Raw genomic sequence first — 16917 nt, 5'->3', positions numbered from 1 at the left:
TTTAACCAGGGTCCAGGTGTCTGAATCTGTCTGATTCACCAGGCGCTGTGACAATAAAAGCTGGTTGAAAAACACTCGGTACTTCAGGGCTAACAATTAGCTTTACGTGGTAACACCATTCTCAGACTGTTTACAAGCATTAGTGACTGGTAAGGGAAAATTGAATCCTCTCCCCCACAGGAACCAGTGAGAATGGGCCGAGTGTCTGAGTGATTATGGACTATTGAGAATTCTGTCTGACATCAAGTAGGACAGGTTCATGGTGACATTGAAATTGGCCCAGACTGCTGACTCTTTTGGTGGTGAAACCATATTTGTGACTATGAAAACATAAACGTATTGAGCCTTGCAGGAACTAGAGGTATTTGTCTCTTTACCTTTTGGCTTCTGATCCAATAGATTCAGTTATTTTCTTAAAGTCTTATGAGCTTATTACTTTACTGAATTGCACAATAAAACATATCGAATTTAATGCAAATGTTTCACACATCAGTCTATGTGGAAATGGAACAAAATAAAACAATTTTAACGTTTCTTATATGATACTTTCATTTGTTTTCCAGTTTAGTTTCCACTGATGCTATTATTTTTTTTCCAGGGATGAGAGTCTTGAAGTAAAGAAAGGAACCAAGCGTAAGTACAAAATTCAACAGGGATGGAAAAATAAAATAAAAAACTTCACCAGACAAATTTCCTTGAAAATAAATGCAATACAATTTCTGTAAGCAGTCAGAACTAATGTCACAGTTAGCAATAATAATTATAGACACAATGGGTGAAACGAGCTGAATTTTAGTCTGCTAGAGTGGTGTCTCCTGCACACCACAAATTCTTGACACAAAGGACGGATTCTGCAAACAGAAAGCTAAAGACATCAGAACAGAACATAAGGCATCATTTAATCAATAGCACTTAGAAAAAATACTGTATTGGAGGATGGAGTGTCTCTGCTTTTGTGGTGCACGCTCGATGGAAAAAACAATTCTAAACAGTCAACAACATCAGCAACACTAACATGTGACAAAGTCAACTTACCATCATCATCATCATTATAGGCACTCATCATCATCACAGAGACTGAAACGCACCGTAGCAGCTTTAACAAATAAAGTAAAAATACCCTGAAAATGAATCATCTCAGAGGGGAAATCTCCCCTTTAACTGTGCGATACTGTAATACATCACTGGAGCAATTAAAACATCTTAATGAATGAATGTGTTAACAAGCTCTGGGTTCCATAACAAGGATGCAAACTGGCCTGAGCTTGGTTAGCTGGAATAATCAAACCAAATATTTCCCTGTGGGAGTGCTGTTTAGCTGTGCGTGCTCGTGTTCCTGCATGTTAACGGGCGTTAAGATGGGCGCCTTGTACACACAGCATCATACGCTATGACCCCACCACCTGGAACGGCAGATGGTTGGAGCTAATAAAGACACCTGACAGAAGGTCAAGAGTTTTGAGCTCTCTCCTCAGTGTGACACAGTCTGAATCTGTAAAATATTTATTACACAGCTGGCTGTGAAATGCAGAATTTCTTAAGGGAACTCTGACGAATCATTTTGATGTTGTGCTTGATATGGAGTAATTAATTTGAAAGTACTTTCTTCTAAACAAGAAGCGATACCAAGAGTTATCGTTGTGTAACCATCCTGAGGAAAAATTTAAAGGTTCATTAAATGTTGCTGGAAATATTTTGAGACAGGAGGAACATTCAGGAGACACCAAAATCTTACACAAAGCACTTGTTTCAGATGTTATCAGCCCATTGAGTTGTAGTCTTATATGCTATTTTCTTACCATCTGTTATAATTGAGAATAAACAGAATTAAACCTAACACTTTCATCATTGAATGCTAAACTCATAAAAATAGTAAAGCTAGAACCGAGTACTTGTGGGCTCTAAACCAAAATGCTTGTAATGTCACAGAAATATATAAACATTTTAACCTTGAAGCACACTGCTCATTATTACCTCTGAATAGAATAGAATAGAATAGCCTTTATTGTCATTGTACAGAGTACAACGAAATTGGAGTGCCACTCCCTTGGTGCAAGATTCAATAATAAATATAAATGTAAAATATAAAAAGTACAATAAAACAATCGCAAGTACTCAAACAATAGTATCTACGATATATACAGGATAGCAGCATTAATATAATGACACTGGATGAAGCAATAACAACCTCCTAATATATGGAAAAGGGCCCTACTGGGACAAATGATGGCTGGCAGAAAGAAAATCATGTGTATTGTGTATTAGATTTCAGACATTAAGCATTAAGCATTAAGCGGGTACACACCGGCTCACTCCTTGGCGGCCGCTTGTCGGGGCCTGGGGCCTGGGGCTCGCTCGGGCCCCTTTGGAGGTGGGGTGTCCCCGGCCTCTCGGCCTGGGGCTCGGTCACTCAGGCACAGCTGGGGGCCGGCGGAGCTCACGGGCGCGTCACTGCAACTCCCCCTGACTTCTGCTCCGCGGCTGCTGGGCGAGCCCTCATCTGGGACTCTCCTCAGCTCTTACTGGAACAGTGGCGCGGCTGCCCCTCTGTTGGTCTTCCATGGTCTCTTGTGTTCTGGGGGCCTCTGGATGTCTGGAGTTTTGATCTCCTCCATACCCGCTTCACACCCTGGAGGACGGGGCTGTGGCCCCCCCACACTCCCTAGCAGATCATTACATGGAGAAACCTTTGGAATGCAAGCATGCTGATCCACACAGGTATGCACACATGGGTATTCACAGACGCGGACTAAAGCTTTCTTGGCTGCTGCCTCAAAGCACACTGTGCGCTGTCTATCTTGCGTGCTGCACAATATCGTTTATTATTTAGTAAATATTGATATCTATGACTAGCTAGTTTATTGTGATGGTGCTTTGTTTTCTCTATTATTATGTTGCTCTTTGTTGTTTGCTGTCTCCTCTGTTTGTTTTTTTTTGTTTGTTTTTTTTTTTTCTCCATACAGGTGACCCAGGAGTTCTTTTTTTTTTTCTCTCTCTTCCCCCCCCTTCTCACCGTCTCTTCTCCCCTTTGGTTTTCTTTCTTTCTCTCCCCCTCTTTCTCTCATTCATTCCCCCTGTCCTATTTATTTAAAAAAAAAAAAAAAATGACAAAGGATGAACTGAAGCTCTGCCATCACGTAATGTCGCATACTGCTGTTTCTGATGTCATTTAAAGAAAAAAAAAAAAAAAAAAAAAAAAAGCATTAAGCATGTTGTTATGCCAGGTTGTTTTTCTCCTAAACTTAGAAAAGATGAGCCTCATAAGTCCTTGATAATTTCCAGTATAGAATTACTCCTTAGAGTAGAGACCCTACCTATACGGGGAAAATACATTTAGGAAAAAAAAAATCACATTTGTGTATAGCATCATTCCTGTCTGAACATCGGTGCATATTTGAGGCTAAATTCATTTAAAAGCATTAAGAAACCGTGAGTTTTCTGTGCCTCCTGATTGTGCTTCCTCCATGAGTGTTTGATCAGCTCGCATACTCTTCATAAGCAGACTGACTTCTCCAGATCTCCACAGTGGAAGCAGCTTTAAGAGAAAACAAACCACATCAAACAGCCTCATCCTTTCTTCATCACAATGATATGCATAAGAAGACAAAACTGCATCACTTGTCCTTTTTTGAAAAACAATAAAATGGTGGTGGGGGGGGGTTATCTTTATTATCGTATAAATACATAATAATAGGATAATTCTTCTAAAAGCACTAAAGCAGAGCTTCTGTTTACGATAGGCTGATACTGTAGGTGACAGAGGTGCTTTTCTTCTTATTAGAATCAAAATTGTAGCTTGTGCATGGTGAGCACATCAATAGGAAGATGGTTTGCTGCCAGCTAGTGGCCACACACTAAAACTACACCTGGCTCCTTTCACCTTACACTTTATTATTGAAAGCCTGTGAAATACACGCAGACATGATTTTATATTCAGCTGTGTTAAAAACAGAAGACATATGTGATGTAATCTTCAGATTCAGCAGAACATGTTTGATTCTGTTAGTCTGCATAATTTTTTTTTAACATTCACATAACTTGATGTTTACAAAAGTCACACAAGTTTGTCTACACACACGCGCACACACACGCACTCGAGGTCCAGCCTCGAGTCCAGCAGTCTGTCACAGATGTGCCTGAGCTGACTGGCCGAAGGCTAAAAAACATTCAGTCTCTCATCTGGTTGAGCAGGATGGCCTAAATGGGTCAGAGGCATCACAGACCTGAACACACACTGTCTCTCATACACACACAAGCAGTGGAGCTGCCATGTTTTAGTATTCATAGGTCACATTTCACATATTTCTTTTTGGAGGCCTCTTTGGGAAACATTTTTAAGTCTCATTTATCCTCATAAAGTCTGAACTAAAAAGTCGGGCTTATGAATTCTGACATATTCCAGCTAATGAAAGGCAACTCATTATGTGCTGTATTGTGGCCATTAGCATTAGCACATATTTGCAGATTTTAAATTAATGTCTGAATGAGCATGTGTTTTTCTGTGCATAACTTTCAATTATGATGTGTGCATGCTAGTGGTGCTGTGTGTGGGTTGGGGGGGGGGTCTCCACGTCCCTTCAGGCCTCGGCACCGTCTGCCATCTCAATGCGGCTCCTGGCATTTCTCTCACAGGATGCAGCACAAAAACGAAGCTGCTGTTTATCAGATTTCTAGTTCTGTAATGTAAATAAAAACAAGGACGTATGTTTCCTTTTTTCCCTCAGAGATGAAATATTAGTTTTAATAATGCCATAACTTTATGACGATAGACCTTTCAACCCTGAGATTACATGCCTTTGAGGTTTTAGCAGTTATTTAAAGTAATCACTTTTAGGCAGAGTTGGTTAAGATCCATGATCTCAAATACGTCATAGGCCATTGTTTTAAATGTGAGAGGCCCGTATACTATGTTGGTTTTGACCATAACATTGCCAAAATCTGATCATGCGGTCTCTAAGTGCTTGGTTTAACAAAGAGATAAGCAAATGACAGTTATATTCTCTCAGAATGAGGCAGATTTTGCTGTATGTGTGGTGAAATTAACATGCAAAATGTGTCAAGTGACAACAGGCTCTCCACTGGAGGTGAAGGTGAGCAATCACTGCACAGCAGTCAAATACATTGTTGCTCACCCCATAATTATTCACACTCAGTCTAAATATTTCATCTGCCTTAGATGTAGTCAGGTATGTCCAATTATTTTATTTCATTTATAGAGAAAACTTATTTTTTAAAAATTGCTTGCTTTTACTGCGTATTGCGTATTTACTGCTGGCTGTCACTGGACAAGAGGCGGGACACACCCTGGACACCTCAGCAGTCACAGGGCCGGTCAAAAAAACTGCAGTGCACTGAGACTAGGTCTCTATTATTAATTGTTTTTGTTTTAGCAATATAGCATTATCCTATATGTTTTTTGTCTTGGTGACTGGCAAGGGTGAAGAGGACACTATTAGCATGTAACTAAAATGAATATTCTCTTTTACTGATTAAAATTATGCATTTCTTTAAGCTTGAACAAAGTCCTTCTGGAGGAAAGTCTCACCACTTGTCCACCATCTTCGTGGACATTTTGACAACCTTTAAGAGATTAAGACAGATAGACAGCTTTAATCCAGGACAGAAAACCAATCACCAGTCAGGTCTAAAAATAACTGCTTCAGTTGTTTTTGTAATTTTGCTCCTAAACATTGTAGACACCGAACCAGTTCCATGGTGATTCATGTTATGGATACATAATGTACCTTGTGAAAATGTGCAGGTGGATCGAGGACTTATGCTCCACAGATGAGCTGCTGATTGGCTCTTTAGGGGCAGAGGAAGGACAATAGTCTTTACCATTCATGTGCCAGTTCGCTTATAAGATATATCAGGTTTGAACATAATTAGAAAACAGATTTTTTTTTTTAATGTTTCCTATACCTCCCATAAAATTAAACAAACATTTTTGTCTTGTGCTGTTGAACAACTTACGCTCAGCAAATGATTTCAAACTGCAGGAAGTAAATAATACATGTTTCACCTGCAGAAATGGTCCTGATAGAGTCAATGCAATAAAAAATACATCAAACTGCTTCTTGCTAAATACGTATAGAAAATGTTACCCCACGTCTCCGAAGTAGAATGGACATTATTACTGCTTATACTCCTGAGTCATTAAAAACCTGTGGGGACAGGGGGCAGTGTCACTTCTTATGTAACTGTAACCACGTCAGTGTGCCTCGTCCCTGTCTGATCGCTGCCATATTTCACTTCAAGTGTTTGCGAGTGCTTGGACAGAGGCAGCCTGAGGCGGGTGCTGCTGTCTCTGACAACATCTCTGCTCAGAAAAACTCCCTCTAGTTCAGATCAGTTTGCATATTATAGCTTTGACATTGGTGCCTTAAATTCAACATCCTTTTTTAACCCCCCCCCCCCCCCCTTTTTTTTTTAAATCACTGATTCTCTTTCCTTTGCCTTTCTCAACACTGCACCCATTATTATCAGTGCAGCTACAAAGTTCTTTGATAAGTTGGTCCTGTGCCATAGTGGGGATAAATTATGAAGATCCTCGCTGTTGTTTCTGCAAAGACTTTCCATGCTGTGATACAGTACATGGAAGTTGGAAGGATTAAGAAATAGAGAGCCTGAGCCAAGACATAATGCCTCTTTGAAATCCTCCACACCCCCTGCAGATGACTAATTTCCCTCTTTACTTAAATCCACTCTCCTTCTGTGTCTTCCTCCCTGCTTTTCTTCCTTCATCTCCCTATCTCTGTTTCTCCCACGAAGGGTCCCTCACTTTGCCTTCCTGTCTCCTTGCATCTCACTGAGCTGTTTTAATGTTAATGCTAAATCATGTTGACATCATGTATAAGATGTTTTTGTTCTTGTGACTAAGCTGAACTTGCTGATTTCCTTCAGTCTAACCGCATGGAAATCGCTGTGCTCAGTGAACACACAGACAAGTGACGGCATCTTTAAACATCAGCACATTTAAAACAATTATCACTCAGAAAAACATTTCTGTCAAAAACCACCTTCAACCTAAATATGCAACTTATGTTTTTTATCTATATTGTTGAATAAAAACTCACTAAAATGAAAAAAAAGCTCCATTCTGCCAATAAAATGATCCATTTTCAAAGGATTAACTCTCTCCCTTCATTTCCCCTTTCTCTTGGCAGCCAGTCTGCCGTCTGTTCTTATTGTTCTAACCGTCCTTTGCTACATCCTTTCACTCGCTCACCTCACCTTCATCCTACGTCCTCTCCTGTCCTCTGCTTCACTCATAATTTGTGTAGAGATACACAAAACAATATTGACAGCACACAGCAGCATGTATATGCTGACATGCCTTTTTCAAGGACGGCAAGGGTTCGCACACGATGCACAGATTACATATGACTCTTTCTCTTTGTCTGACATTCAAAGTCATAATCCAGGCATATGCTTCACAAGTGTGCATAATATGACAGGGAGAATAACATCAAGCAATGCTTATCCTGTAAAGGCTCATGAACAGCTAAGAAAAAACATGCAGGTTGATAAAGGTCACATTAACTGTGTTATGTAACGCAAAATAACCTGCACTTAATTTTCCATCATAGCACCTCCTGTCAGCATTTTATAATCTTAAGTAATATTCTATTCTAGTATTCTATATAATCTAAAACTGTAGGATTGCATTTTCTACTGTTTATCAGGGTCCAAGTCACAGAGTCAGCAGTCTAAGCAGAGCCACGCTGACCTCACTCTCCCCAGTCATGGCTGCCATCTCTTCAGGGGGTGTACCAAAGCTTTCCTAAGAAAGCTCAAGGTCTCCTCCCTATATGCCCAGAACACCTCACCATCCTCTGGCTGGCTCTTTTCGATGGGAGGAACAGTTGCTCTACTCTAAGTTTGAGCCAAATTGTCACCCTAACAATGAGCTCAGACATCTTTCAGAAGAACCTCCCTCTGCCAGTAGTTTCTGTGATCTTACTCTTCACATCAATTCAGTTCAATTTTATTTGTATAGCGTCAAATCCCAACTTTATATTGTTAGGTAAAGAAAGAGAAAACCACAATAATGAGATGACCCCCTTTGAGCAAGTTCTTGGTGGGAAGGAAAACCTCCCTTTACGTTGGAAGAAATCTTTGGCAGAGCCAGGTTAATGGAGGGCATACCATCTGATGCGACCAGTTGGAGGTGACGGGTCAAAAGGCACACTGTGGAAGAGAGGCAGAGATTAACTATAATGTTTTAATGCACTTTAAATGTACCAACAGTTTTTGGTCATGGCAGGAACATGGATCAAATACACTGACAGTTTCGCCTTCATCCTCAGGTCGCTCAGCACTGCCACTTGTGAGAAGTAATTTTCCATTCATGCATCCAAGTACCTTCTCCTCTAATGTAATCTCAGTTTTTCAGCACTAATTTCTGGTAAAATGCATGAAAAATGATAGTCCCCTCTTGAAACAGTGAATCGGGGACATTTAACCCACATCACATCAGTAAATGTTGTTCCTTAAATGCTGTTAAGACCTTAAATGAACTCTCCTTTTTGTTTGTGCACCACTGCTCTTTGTGATTTTCACTTTGATCTTGCTATTTTTCTTTTTTTAGTGTTGTATCTTTTACTTCTGGAACAAGAATGTTCCCCCAATTTAACATTACCATCAATCACATACACCTTTGTCAAAGTTTGTAGGTGGAACTTGTGCAACTTAGAATTAACATTTATTTCACCTACAATGGGCGTAAACTTAATTAGTACTTATTATGCTAATTCTAGAGCAATTACTTAATTGTTAGAACATACTCAAACTAATAAAGATTCAGATACGCCCACTAATATGCATTGTTTATACATGTTTTGACACTGTGTTCTTATACTTTATGATTATCCATGATCTACTAGAAAGTCCAATCCTACAGTCTAAAAGTATTTAGCTAATATTATTGTGTAACAATGCTATCGCATTAAAACCATTGTGTGTGCACGTCTTCCTGCAAGCACTACACTGCAGAACTATACTGCTGTTCTTCTTATCAGCCCTCTTCTCTGCTCCTGCCAGTTCTCTTCATTTCATTGTTTTTCTGACTGCTGTTTGAAGATGCTGACCTTCCTGTTTAAGACCGTTGAAGCAGCAAAATCACTCTGTTTCTCCTTCAGTCAATCTTCCTCTGTCATCCCAGTCTCCCATCATCGTGTCTGTCTGTCCTTTAGCTTAGCCCATTTCACTTTGTTTGCCAGAGCTCATAAAGTAGAGCAGATAAGCATTTGTTGCTTTAAGAACTTTTAAGCCACATTAGTTTTGATTGCTGTTGTGATGGATTTATCTAAAGGCAGAAGTGAGACAAAAGGTATTGATTCTCCAAAAGATTCGCAGTGAGACACTTGGGGGTGCTCAAGATGTGAAAGATATATATGTTTTTTAGAAAAATTAACCCTTGACCTCTGTCACCTTTGCACACCTGGTCTGGTCTGTTTCCCTGTCTTTGCTCCTGCTTTTCTCATCTGTGTACTTATTTCCACTTTCCGTTTTATCTACAGTAGATGACTGCTTTTCTTGTTCCTTGTTCCTCCCTTTTTATTATCTGCCCCACCTTGATTGTTTTCACTTCTGCTTGAGTCTCACTTGTGTTTTGTTTGTAATGGTACATGAACTGGTCATTATATAGTGACTTTCTACTCAGTTTGTGGACTCAAAGCGAATGAGACTTGCTACTAGAGGTCTCATTCACACACACACACCTTCATACAGTTCTTGGGCAACTGGTTTCTCAGTCATGTGACACATGTACTTGTCTCTGTGAAAATAGCCTCCTCCCCTGTTCTGCCTTAAAAGTAATTTCAAATTACACCTGGTCTCACAAAGGATACTAGGAGCGATTCATCAAATCACGTTTGTTCTTGTTTCTTCCAGTCCATTCTTTAAAGAATGGACTGGAAGAAACTGATTACCTACTGATTACCTAACTTTGCCCCACTTTTGCCCCACCTGGGGCACACAGCAAACGCTTTTCTTTAAATGACTGTGTTTGCCCATGTCTAACCCAGGTGAAAAACCCAAGTGGGTCCTACGTGTGTTTCCCATTTTGAAACAAGTGAAGTGTTTCCCATGTTTGACCCAGCCAGGACCTACTATATGTTTCCACTTGGGATGGCCCATATGGGTTTAATGTGAGAAACCTAAGTGGGTCTCATATATACTAAACAATCTTGAGCCCACATAAAATATATGTCCATATTAACTTAACATAACCCACCTGGGGCCCACATAGACATGTTTTCGGGGTCTGACTTGCATTTGCCCATGTGTGACCCATTTAGTTTGACCAGGTGGGCCCCACCTGTGTCATCGATACTAAAACATATATTGATTACCTAACTTTGCCCCACCTGGGGCACACAACAACAGCCTATCCTTAAATGACTGTGTTTGCCCATGTCTATCCCAGGTGGAAAACCCAAGTGGGTCCTACATGTATTTCCCATTTTGGACCAAGTTAAGTGTTTCCCATGTTTGACCCAGCCAGGACCTACTATATGTTTCCACTTGGGATGGCCCATATGGGTTTAATGTGAAGAACCCAAGTAGGCCCCATACAAAAAGCCCAGTTTGAGCCCATGCCCACATGGTAACCATCCAGCCCGAGCAAAAACCAGGTGGGGCCCATATATACATGTTGGCTGGGTTCTGATGACCCCTTTATCCAAAATGGAGTTGCTGGGGTCTGTGCCATCTGTCATAGCATGAGAAGTAGGGTACATCTCAAACAGGTCATGAGTTCAAAGACAACAAAGACAACCACTGTCTCATATCCACACCCACAGGCAATTTAGAACTACCAATTAACCTAAAAAGCACATTTTTGGACTGTGGGAGGAAACCAGAGACTACAGAGGAAAACCACACAGGCACAGGTAGAATTTATCAACTAACACCCTGTTGTCACCATGGCCAGTTTTATATTTGCCTTAGTTCATCTCCGTCTCTTAGTTCAACCTGAGTGTTGACTAATAAACTCCGTTAAATTGCGTGTTTGTATTTTGTATTCATGTTGTGTTTTTATCCCAGTGTTTTGTTAAACATTTTATTTTCTTTTCCTCCTTCCTGCTGTTCATTTCTCTGCTCCGACTGCTTCTCATCAGCCTCCTCTTGTCTTCGCAACACTCCTACTTTCTTTCTTTGATGATAATCTTTGTTAATCTTTTACTGATTTTGTTTCCTCCCTCCCTCTCTCTTCATCCTTTCCTCTTTCCTTTGTCTTCTTGGTTCTCTTCCAGTCTCTCATTCTTTCATCTTGCTTTCTTTCTCTCTGTTTTTCCAAACCTTTCTTCCTCACTTCCCTCATTGCTGTCTTTCTCTTTTCTTTCCCCCATCTTGGTCTTCATTCTCCTTTTTCTACTCTCCCTGCTTATTTTTCCTCCTTTTTATCCTCCCTTCCTTCTCCCCTTCCTTTCTTCATGACATCAACGCCTCCTTCACCAACTGTCAGACCTCTCTTCTTATTTAAATACTGTTTGGTAATCTCTCCATGCCTGCTTCCTTCCCTCCATCCTTCACCTCATGTTATTTTTCCTGGTGGAATTTCTCTGAAATCACTGTTGTCACAGCAACCACATAATGACTTTGAAAGTATTCAAAACAAGCTTTCACACAAGCAAAAGGTGCACGTTTCCAGCCAGCTTTACTACAGTTCTACGATTCACGATTCTTCCTACGCATACTATAAATGTAGCATTGGACACTGTGTTTACCTTTGTGATTAACCAGCTGGAGTTATGTTTAGGTTTTTTCTGATTAATGTGAATATATAGCTTTGGAATGTTCCACTTTATCTCCATGAAATTAATAGATTTGTCTGCCAGCTTTTTGTTGCTGGGCAGGTTGCAGCAACTTTTTAAAACCTTGAATGGGCCTAAATGGCCACTAGCTGCTCCTAAAATTGGGAAAAGTATCTTGAGACTAAATCAGTCAGTGAATGTGCTGTAAAGGTCAATGACAGTAAAAGGTTACAAATCTCTTTAGTATGGCAAAGTTGTCTAAATGTTTATATGTTCCAAAATGAGAAACATATAAAACAAACAATTTGTATGCCCAGTAAGGCCATTTTCTCTCTCATCAGGAGAGAAACTGTAATATAAGTAATAATGTACACAGAGTAAAATCCTGGTTTGTTTTCTTTTACCTGAGTATTCTGAAAAAGAAAAATGTATGAAAACATGCTAAAGCTACACTGCTAAGCTGGGTGGTTTAACACAAGGATGTAATTCATTTTGTTCCACTTGAATTGTCTTGAAGAGTCTTATCACCCCGGGTGCATGTTAATGCCACGTGCAGGCAGTCAAACACATGTGCCCATACAGTAAACATGAATGTAAATGCATGCACAAATGCAAATGCAGTGCACGGAGAACAGTGTGCGCACTGGCTGACTACATGTATATACGGGCGTGAGCACATGCCTGCTTGAGTCATTTGACATTTACTGAGCTCATACAAATATTAAACTGGAGCTATGGTCCTGTCACATCTTTGTTTTGGATGTGAAAATTTAATTATCCAGTACCACAAAATGATGTCCTACAAAATTAAGTGAAAGTGGCCCAGAAGTGTCAGTGATGACACATTCATGCTTAGATGAATAGTTAATGCTCATAATTCCTGTTAATTCCAAGGGGAGTATGAGCTATCTATGTTTTTGTTTTTTTCAGTGCTCCACACAAATAAAGTCCTGAAGGATCAGGCTTCATTGCAACAGAGGACCTCCCTCTTCTAGAGTTTCTAAGGGAGATAATCTTTAGTTAGGCCCTTCTCCTGTGGAACCAGCTCCCAGTTTGACTGACAGATACCCTCTACCCGACCTTCCGATCATGGGGCCACCACTCTACCTACTGGGCAGGGATAGCTCAGTAGGTAGAGTGGTGGCCCCATGATCGGAAGGTCGGGGGTTCGACTCCACTGAACGTCTGCCCTGAGGTACCCCTGAGCAAGGTACCGTCCCTACACACTGCTCCCCGGGCGCTGCACTGGCAGCTGCCCACTGGGTGAATGGGTTAAATGCAGAGGAACTATTTCCCTATGGGGACTAACACGCACACTTTACTTTACTTTTTTTTTCTAGTCTCTACTTTTGAGGTTTCAAACTTTCCTTTGTGATTCTTACACAATCGTAAATGTTGAGATACTGTGTAAAATGTAAATATAAGTAGGTAAACCATTTACCATCAGAGAGCCAATAACAGAGGGTGTGCCTGTTTTTTTAAAAACACATTTCAAATTTAACAATCTTATTTCTGGAAATTCTAACAATTTTCCACTTTGCCTCAGTCTGTTCTAAATAGTCTGAGACACCAGCATTTCTTCTTCTTGCCTTAGAAGAAGATTGAGCTTTTATCTGTGTACATTTGTAGATGGCATGGTGAACCATGTTCACAGACAGCAGATCATGGACATCCAGTACTGATTGTTGGCTTTCTCCTTTGTGCACAAAGATTTCTCCAGATTCCTGCAATCTTTTGATTATATCATGCAACCTAATGGCGTTGCGTTAAATGGCTTTTTGTTTTCATTTAACGCTTTGGAGAGGCAAAGCATGCAGAAGTTGCAATACCAGCAGGGGGCGATAATATATTTAAAGCCAAGAATTCGCTAGTGACCACGGAGGGTATGAAGTATATTCCAGGGTCCTTCTATGCCACAAACAATCAAGCTAGGTGGCTAATATGCATTTGTATATGAATGTGTTAATAATATCTCTTTAAACACTTTCTCATGATTAGTTTCATGTTGGTTTGAAATAAAATATCTCCCTGTACTGTTACTGCAACTTCTGCATGCATGTGCATTGCACACCTTGGAGGGGCAAATCATGAACTGAACACGGAGGTCAGACGTGTCTATTACACGCTTTGCGGTGATACTGGGTTGCATTATGTGCTATACACAAGTTTTTGTAGACTGGTGAACCTCTGTCCGTCTTTACTTCTTAGAAATTCTGGCTCTCCAAGTTGTTCTTTTTATACTCATTCATGGTACTGCTTTTTTCCCAATTAGCCAAATTAGCTGTGAAATGTTCCTACAGTTATTTCTTTTTGGTCCCACTTACTTTGGCTGCCTTTTTTGCCCCTGTCCCAATTTTAAAGTGTTTGTGTTTTGTCCACTGTCCTGTGCTTTTTCCTTGTCTCTTTCTCTTCACTCCCAAACAATCCTGGCAGATGGCTGCCCTCCCCGAGTTTGTTTTGCCAGAGGTCTCCTTCCATTGAAAGGGAATTCTATCTCATCACCCTTGCCAAATGCTTGCTCATGGGGATCATCGGATAATGCGGGGTTCTCATTCTAATGTTGTTAAGCTTCCACATCACATGATGAAGCACCTTCAGCTCATTATTTCTTTAAACTGCCAATATATAAATAAAATGTAATTAAAGATTAATGAGTCGATTACATATGGGATGCAATATATGATTACTGTGGTTTTGGCCAACAGAATCAGAGAAGAGAGAAAACAGTAATAACAGATTTCAAAACTAATCAGGCAACAATCGAAAAATGAATTTTGCATTGCTGGAAGGTGTGACTAGCATACAGATCAATCTAATATATGTAATGAGCCTAACCTTGAAACTTGCTGTCCAACCAGTCAATTTTCCAAACAGCTGTCCCTTTAAATATTTGATTAGTGAGTGCAAGTTAATTCATTTTTTTTACTCTTTAATGAGATGGTAAATAAAGCAGGAAACTATCTCACCAGGGCCGATCAGCTCATATTTATCTTCCAAATAAAAAAAGCGTTTTTTATTGCAGTTCTCAAATAAACATAAAATACCCTGCAATAAAAAGGAAAGTAAAGATGAGGGAGCTTATTGTCTTCCATTACAACACAAGTGTCTGCAGTCCATTGATGCAGAAATCCTGCATTCAGTGTTATAGCGCACATGTGTCGATCTATGTACAGCTGGCTATATATAGCTCTGCTTGTGTATTGAATTTCCTTGGGAGGGAGCTAAAAATAGAATTAATGGTGAGAAAGAGGGGGTGAGATGGACCCCAAAGGAATAAGGCAAACACAGATGGATAAAAGTAGGAGGGGAAAGAGGATCCATATGGATTCTGGCTAATGTACTCGCTATGCAGCCTCTCCTTCCCTGCCAAGTTTTACCGCTGGTGCATTTCTGTTTGAATTCAGTTAAATTACTAAAGATTTTCATTTCACATGACACCTTTTCTCGATGTTCTACCACAAATGGTTTGTATACTAGCCAAACAATTCTTGCAGTGGGAGTGCTATATGCCACAGTTAATAAACCTTTAAAAAAATGGGGGCAGGGTTACATATGTGGATCACTGCCCACTTATCCCTTTAGCATCTTGGTGCCAAGGGAGTTTTCCTTCAGTTACTCCACAGTGGAGCTCTTAAAGGATGCCTCGGGCTGCAGTAGTAGATTTCCATGTCCACTGGGACATTTTTACAAGCTGTGTTAAGCAGAAGCTTGTGTGCAGTGCTGATCGAGCTGCCTGTGCTGCTGATGCACCGAAGCTTCCGTTCTGCCGGCCGAGGTAGTAAAAGCATCTGAACATCAGGCTGATTTGCATTCAGAACATGTGGTAGTCCTTGCCATAGCATAGCTTTCATATAAGGTGTTGTGTTTAGTGTTGGCTTTAAAGGATTTATATTGTTTGTTATAGATTATTTTTTAAGAAGCCGTGACTTTCTAAAACCATGGGCTACGATTTCATTGTAATCCTAGTGCTCAATTCTGCTTCATGACTCAGATCCAAGTTTTTTTGTGAAATAAATATGAAAACAAATGTTAGTTTTTACTGATGCTTTAAAGTGATGTGCACTAAGGACCACTTTTACCTATATCTGCAGAGGTCTCACAATAAAAATGATTGGGGCGGGCAAGTGATACCTTGCAAGAAATCGTGCCCATATCTGATTTAGCACTGCATATGGAAGTGACACAAATCAGAACTGAAAATATATGATTCCTTATGCTGTTAACACTATCATAGCAGACCTAGCAAACGCACTAGCAAATTGGCTCTGCAGAGAACAACATGATTTTGCAAAGTGTTTTTCTGTTCTTCACACAATTTGTGGAATCCTGAAACCCTGAAGCACTCACACTGTCATGGATAACATGGCTGAGGTGTTCAAACCTTGGGGATGATGATTTTTATACCCCGTCATATAAACACCTTTATCATTTTTCCAAATATGATAAAGGAAATTAAATGTGGAGATGTTGAACTTTTCTGGCGCAATAATGAATAAAAATGAGAAACTATATGCAACACATGACAAAAAGCTCTCTTGACCTCTTTGGGACTGGAGTATCAAAAAAACAAAACCACCAGGTAGACTCATCTTAAAATGTTTTATTTAAAATGTTTAATTTATCATGACAACAACAAGCAATAATTTAAACAAACTGCAGGCCCGAGGTCTCGATAAGTTTTATATATGTCTTGATTAAATGTTGCCAGTTTTTATCAGGAATTCTGAACTTCTGACTGCTTACAAATCATATCAATAATTAGATGAAACAATATATCTTTTTACATTTGGTAGGCAATCACTTATCATATATATACACTAACAGCTTTCTGTTGCTATTGGTTATTTTCTGTTCTGAGAGGTGTTCAGTTGCCTCGTTCATATAATATTTGAGATTTTAATGGGATTGGATCAATAATCATATTGATCGTAATTATCCACTTTACTTTATATAAACACTCATGATCACCCTATATGTTAAAATAGACTTTTGTCCTTCAGATGGCAGATTGGTATTGACTCAGTGATATTTAGTGCTGCTTTCTTTACCTTTACAAAAGAAAGCATAATGACTGGTTATCATGAGACTACCAAACACAGGTAAAGGATAAGCTATAAAAGTCTTGAACACAACAGTTTACCTTTCACTTCATTTTCCA

Source organism: Rhamphochromis longiceps, linkage group LG22, assembly GCF_057381845.1.
Source record: "Rhamphochromis longiceps isolate RC_006_pf linkage group LG22, R_longiceps_female_GT1.1, whole genome shotgun sequence".
Classification (NCBI taxonomy): Eukaryota; Metazoa; Chordata; class Actinopteri; order Cichliformes; family Cichlidae; genus Rhamphochromis; species Rhamphochromis longiceps.
Note: the sequence above shows the minus strand (reverse complement) of the source record.